The sequence below is a fragment of the Nanorana parkeri genome, unplaced genomic scaffold (genome assembly GCF_000935625.1).
Source record: "Nanorana parkeri isolate BGI_ZX_2015 unplaced genomic scaffold, ASM93562v1 scaffold1244, whole genome shotgun sequence".
NCBI lineage: Eukaryota > Metazoa > Chordata > Amphibia > Anura > Dicroglossidae > Nanorana > Nanorana parkeri.
In genome coordinates, this window is record NW_017307512.1 from 103,996 (window position 1) to 109,916 (window position 5,921).

Consider the following 5,921-nt stretch of genomic DNA (forward strand, 5'->3'; position numbering starts at 1 on the left):
CTTATACATAAATGTATTTTTCTAACTTGGTCTATCTTCTGGAAGATCCATGGGCAGCCAGATATTGCATAAATCCATCAAATGCATTGATTTTTTGAGTCCAATTGAAGTTGTCTTTTTTCCCCCCTGTAATTTAGTCAGGTTGCATAAACACTAATACTTTTTTACTGTACTATTGTGCTGCAGCTGGTGGCTTTTGGTCATAGCACAGTGGAAATCTGGACTGATGCTCAACACAAGGGGGTCTATTTATAAGCAATTTGCAGAGCCATTTACCCTGCAAATCCCCATGAATGTTTGTTCTGTGAGAATAGAAGCAAAGACGAACATTATTAGCATATTTTCTTCTAAGGCCGAATGTAACATTTCGAACATGCTGCATTATGACCACTTCATGGAGCGGAGGAGCATAGGAAATGATCATCTAGTCTAGTAGCCATAATGCAGTATTACATCACATTACACTTGACCTGAAAAGAGAATGCACTAAGAACGTTTGTCTTTGCATCTATTCCCACAGAACAATTGTTCCCACAGATTCACAGGGTGAATAGCTGTGCATGTTGTTTTATAAATAGTCCCCTTAGTAAAGCAATATAGGTCTCCAGCAGTCTGACCAGCTCAAGCAAATAGTCAGTTTTTAGGTTACTGATCAACGGCTGATGAAATGTGATTGGTTGGTGTATTGAATATGTCTGACACTAATAGCCATATGAGAAGACTGACTGCATCGTTCTCTCTGCAGACATGTTTCGTCTACTGTTGCTGCTTCTGTTGGGAACAGTCTATGCTCAGGAACCCGGTGAGCTGACAATCTTTATATATCACAGCAATATCTGAATTTTCAAGAACTATTCCTTTTTTCCAATATTTATACATGCTGTGTCATATTTCTCCTGACCATATTCATATAACTGTATATCTTTATTTGTGTGCCCTCTAGTGGTCATTTATTGGTAAAACATGCAATCAGCAGATAGCCATATGTCAGACTGTGCAATGGCTATTATTATTATGATTACATAGTATTTATATAGCGCCAACAGTTTGCGCAGCGCTTTACAATATAAGGAAGACATTACAGTTACAATACAATTCAAGACATGATGGTTAGGAGGGCCCTGCCCCTGAGGGCTTACAATCTAAAAGATGAATAAATTCATCAGAGCTGCCACTCTGCAGGCTGGATTTTTTATTAACTCAAAGCCCAGCTGAACTTTCAGTTTTCAATCAAATAAATATATTTTAGGTGCATCAAAACAAAAGGTGTTCAAAGCCTTATCATTTGTTTTCTTTAGTAATCCGCCATCGCCTGAATAGAAAAGCCTGTCCCTTGCCTGCATTCTGCAGAGAAAGACTCTTGCTCTCCGTGTGGAAGCAGTGGTCTCTCTGTGGAGGCCCAGCACACCCCATGCTGTGGCTAATTTTTTTAAAGACAACATACTGTAAGACTTTGCACACGTTGAGCCTGATAAACTGTACATGAGGCAGTGCAGGGTGCTGCTCCATATATATGTATGGCCACAGAGCACCTTATACTGTACACTAGACATGTGCGATGCGTTTTACTCCGAAACGAAATTCGGACATTCGGATGTATCCGAATTCCAGATATAACGAATGCAAATGAATCCGAATTTCCGTTTCCAAAATGCGTTAGCGTTAGTGCGTTCGAACGTTCGTTTAGTTTTCGTTTCCAATTCGTTTAGTTCGTTCGGTGCAGCAAAGTGACATTAGAGAAGGAGAAAAAAAAATTCCCCCTCAAATGTCACTTTGCTGAAATGAACGAACGAATGCACGAAACGAATAAGAAAACGAACTCCCGCTAACTAATTTTGTCCAAATCCAAATTGCCTTTCACACCCGGATCCCAAAAACGAAATAACACAAAATCCGAATCAAAACGAAACGAAACTAAACAATTTTTTTGCAAGTGCACATGACTACTGTACACAAAGGTCCCTTAAGGTGCCCATACACTGTGCGATTATCCCGTGATCGTACTATAATCGCACAGTGTATGGAAGACACGCAACCGTTTTTACTGTACGGTCGCACGTCTTTTGTCTAAGGAGCATGCTAGAAAACCAGCTGAGAATCGTACGATTTGCGGCTGGTTTTTAGCATGATCGTAAGATCAATGCCGCACGGGCCAGTGTGCGCACGTGCACACTGCCCGTTCAGCATTGCGGTCATCGGAAGCCAGCCTCTCAGGGGGGCGGGCTTGCGATGATCGCAAGTACGATCTGCCTGTCCAAGATGGGCAGATCGTACGTTTTTTTAATTACTTTACAACCTCTAAGGTCTTGCGATGGTTGTAAAGTGTATGGCCACCTTTAGGGACCTCTGTTTAATAGGTCAATATTATGCAGTGACAGTGCACACCTGGCATGCTGCCACAATGCATGCGGTGATACAGCAAGATATACAGTAAACTCGCTGTTATCCGGCATCCACAGGCATTGGTAGATTCTGGATAAATGTAGTTTGAATCTATCTTTGCACTTCCCCTTCCATGCAGTAAACCAGAGACCAATTGGCCCAGCGAGATCCTGGTGTGGTTTGGCATGAACTGAATTCCTAATTTTTTTAAACGTACATATTTTTCAGAAGATTTTTTCCAAAATGATGCCGGTGAACTAATTGATCCAAGTGGCCAGGAGGGTGACGAGGACGACATGCCCAATGACCTAGAGGAAGCTGATCTTAATGAGGGAAGGTTTGAGAAGTGCCAGAACACCTCCCTGGAAATAAAGGCAGAAGACTCAGATAACGCTGGCTGCCCTTACATTGTGCATACCTACCGAAGGAGATTCGCAATTGCCCAGGTGCGTAAACATAATGCGCTGTGTTTAGGAATGTGGACACACCCAGCGGAGGAGGCAACACATGGAGGCTTGGGCAGAAATAGCCAATTAGATCCCAGCTGCCATTTTCCGCCTGCAGAAGGCATCTGAGGGGCTTCAATAGACAACATTTTCCTTTTTCAGTGGAGCTTTTATTTTTCACATAGGATAGACTGGGGAAATATTAGAAGCCACATCGGATTTTATTATTGTTTGCCGTGGAAATTTCCTGTCACCAGGAAAAGAAGTGAACAAAATCTACGAGGTCATAGAAAGGCTTCAAATCTTGATAACATTTTCCCACTCTACTAATTGAAAATGTTATTACTGCTGTCTGCGTCCCCATCCGAAACACAATCTTTCACTTCCTGTCTTAATAAGCATCGAAGCAGGAAGAGGTTTTTTTTTTTGTCTTGCATTTCCTGTTGTAGTGACATAAGCAGCCGTCACTGCAATAGATGTCTCCAATGGAAGATTTCACCTCTCATCCTGTTCTGTTGACACCTGTAAAATGTTGTCTTTCCCATAACTTTCTGCCCCAGTGATGAAGGTCGCCATGACAAATAGAGAGGATTTATCTTCTCCACAATGACAAAAATCTGACAGAGGCTTCCTTCTGTGCTCTACTAATAAAAGTGCCTTGGTTGCTGTTTTATATGTCCCCATTGAGATTCTTCTCAATTCCTGTTCTCGTGACCACACAGGAGGTCAGGGGAATCTTTCCAGAGAGGTCACATTTCCCTCCTTCTGTGCATGTGTGGAAAAATTCCATACATCCCTATGGAGAGGCCACCTACAGTTGCTAATGTTGGGTATGTGTTTAGATGAAGCACTGAGATCTTGAGGAATGTTGGATTAAGTTTTATATACTTAGGAGAACATAACATCAGAATACAGAATTAAACAGCATATAGAGAGAACGCCCTGTATATCATAAGTATACATATAGAAAACTAACATAGACTAGCATTGCACTACAGCGCCATCTACAGCTCAAAATATGTAAATGTAGAATGTCAGTAATATGCTGTTGTATTTCCAACAGCTAATTGGGTACCATTAGAGTGTGCAGTAATATCTATGTGTCTCCCCATTGGCCAAACATGGACCTCACAGAAGTATGGACAGTTACACATAAGACTTTGAAGCTGGGGTGGGAGGGGTTAAAGGTTACCTTTACAAAGGTAATGGTATCCTTTAGGCCGGTTCTAATGCACCCCAACATACTTTTCCCGATGTACCAATATTTAGCATTATTTCATGCATATGTGTGTACAAATAGACCACCAAAATACATCTCAGGAAATTTCAGCAAACATTTTTGCATATTCATACCTTAAAAAGGTTTCCATATCCTTTCCTTTCTTACTGCTAAGTGTGAGCAACTAGAGCAACCGTCTTACTATCCCCACCTGAGCTATTTCCCTCATAAGGGACTCCACGGTTGCTGACATACTCTCTATGCCTCATGTCTTACTAGAGAGACCCAGTCAGCGGGGTCACCAAGTGAAAACCACTCACCTGCTTCTACTGTGTTGCTCTTTTGCTTGCTGGACCTATGAGGTGTCCCTTCTTCAGTGGCAATAGAGATTCCACAGAGTTTTAGCCAGCGAGAGAAAGAGAGGTTATGCAGAAGAAGTTAAGCGTTCTATTTCTCTTTTGTTAGTCTGCCCAAAGACTTTTATTGGCTGCTGGGAACCAGATTCAATTGATGTAACACTGAGATTATTCAGGTATTAATAATGAAGAGGAACTTTTCTACTACCCCAGTCAGTTTAAAAAAATGGTGAGGAAAACATCAATTTCATTCAAATAGAAGGATGGTAAGAGTATGCAATATAGTCTCCTATTGTATTTGCAATGTAAATAGTTCCCCTGTGGTCTCATTGTATTAATATGATGTTGAACTGAGCTCATTTACATTATATAGTTTTATGTTGCCTCCCCAGAAAATCTGCAGACGTCGCAGAGGGAATCTGTGCACCGTATCAAATGCCTGCGTTAACAGCCAACTGAAAACTCTTGGCCAGAACTCTAGGCTGAAGCTTGCATGGATTGGTGTCTGGAAACCTAAACGTGTAAGTAACAGTGACATGGTTGCATCCTGGATTCAATTCTGTTAAAAAAAAAATGAAAACATAAAACAAATTAATAAAAAACGAACCAAAAGGTTAAACAAAGTCTTACTTTTGCATGAGTGTGAACGGTTTGGAACAGTGTCCGTGTCCGACCAATGAAGACCCAGACTATTGCGCTGTGAGCAGTGGTCCGGCACAGTGTGCTGCCAGCATAATATTAATATAAAAAAAATAAGTTAAAAAATAAAAGACTCAAATCCTAATGTCTGAATGTGGCATTTCTTGACAAGCAAGGGTTCTGCATGTTTATCAGTGGTATTAAATATTGTAATTTACCTGTGGGGAGGCTGACATGAATGTGTTTTTTTTTCAACGTTCTTCTTTCAGTGTCAGGGATATCGCAATGTTAATGGAAGCTGTTTAAGCTATTCCAACTTTGGCTGGGGACAGAGAAAGACTAGAGGAAGGTGGTGTGTTGCCATTAATGTATCAAGTAAGTACTAATGGAATGAAATCAGCAGCTGGTCCTTGGGTAACTAAATATCAGTAACAGGTTAGCTTCGATGACCCCCCTCTTCCTTATATAGCACCACATACTCACCTACCTACGCCCCCTGCCATTCTGTTCAGCCATTGGGAGCAAAGTAAATTATCGGCATTTCCAGGTGTGCAGGAATACGTGAATCACTCAGTGTGACAGTCAGGGCCAGATTTCCCACAAGGCCACCAAGGCCCGGCGTCAGGGCAGCAGGAAGTAGAGGGTCAGCAGGGGTGTGGAATTCCTATCGCCTGGCACCTGGCACATGCAGTTCTGGGCGTTGAGCTGGCAGTTTTCTTATACATTTAGCCGTGCTTCGGTTAAGCAGGCCTAAATGTAGAGCAGTGATGTCGCCGAGATCACTTGTATGCAATCTGCATACAATAAAATAAAATACAAATGAATACAAAAATAAATAAAAAATAATAATAAATACAAATTAAATAAAAAAAGTCTTAA

The 5,921-nt window shown here is 41.3% G+C and overlaps 2 long non-coding RNA genes across 2 annotated transcripts in view; one reads left to right on the top strand and one right to left on the bottom strand.

Moving 5' to 3' along the window:
* LOC108797217 overlaps nt 1-2,770 on the bottom strand; it is a 19,723-nt gene extending 16,953 nt beyond the window's left edge. Inside the window, exons 1-2 of the long non-coding RNA XR_001941867.1 lie at nt 2,679-2,770; nt 169-172 (exon numbers count right to left, since the gene is read on the bottom strand). This is a non-coding gene — a long non-coding RNA (uncharacterized LOC108797217). The remainder of the gene's footprint in view (nt 1-168; nt 173-2,678) is intronic.
* A 2,030-nt stretch (nt 2,771-4,800) lies between these two features.
* The window catches only part of LOC108797216, a 1,874-nt gene continuing 753 nt past the window's right edge, over nt 4,801-5,921 (top strand). Inside the window, exons 1-2 of the long non-coding RNA XR_001941866.1 lie at nt 4,801-4,924; nt 5,312-5,417. This is a non-coding gene — a long non-coding RNA (uncharacterized LOC108797216). The remainder of the gene's footprint in view (nt 4,925-5,311; nt 5,418-5,921) is intronic.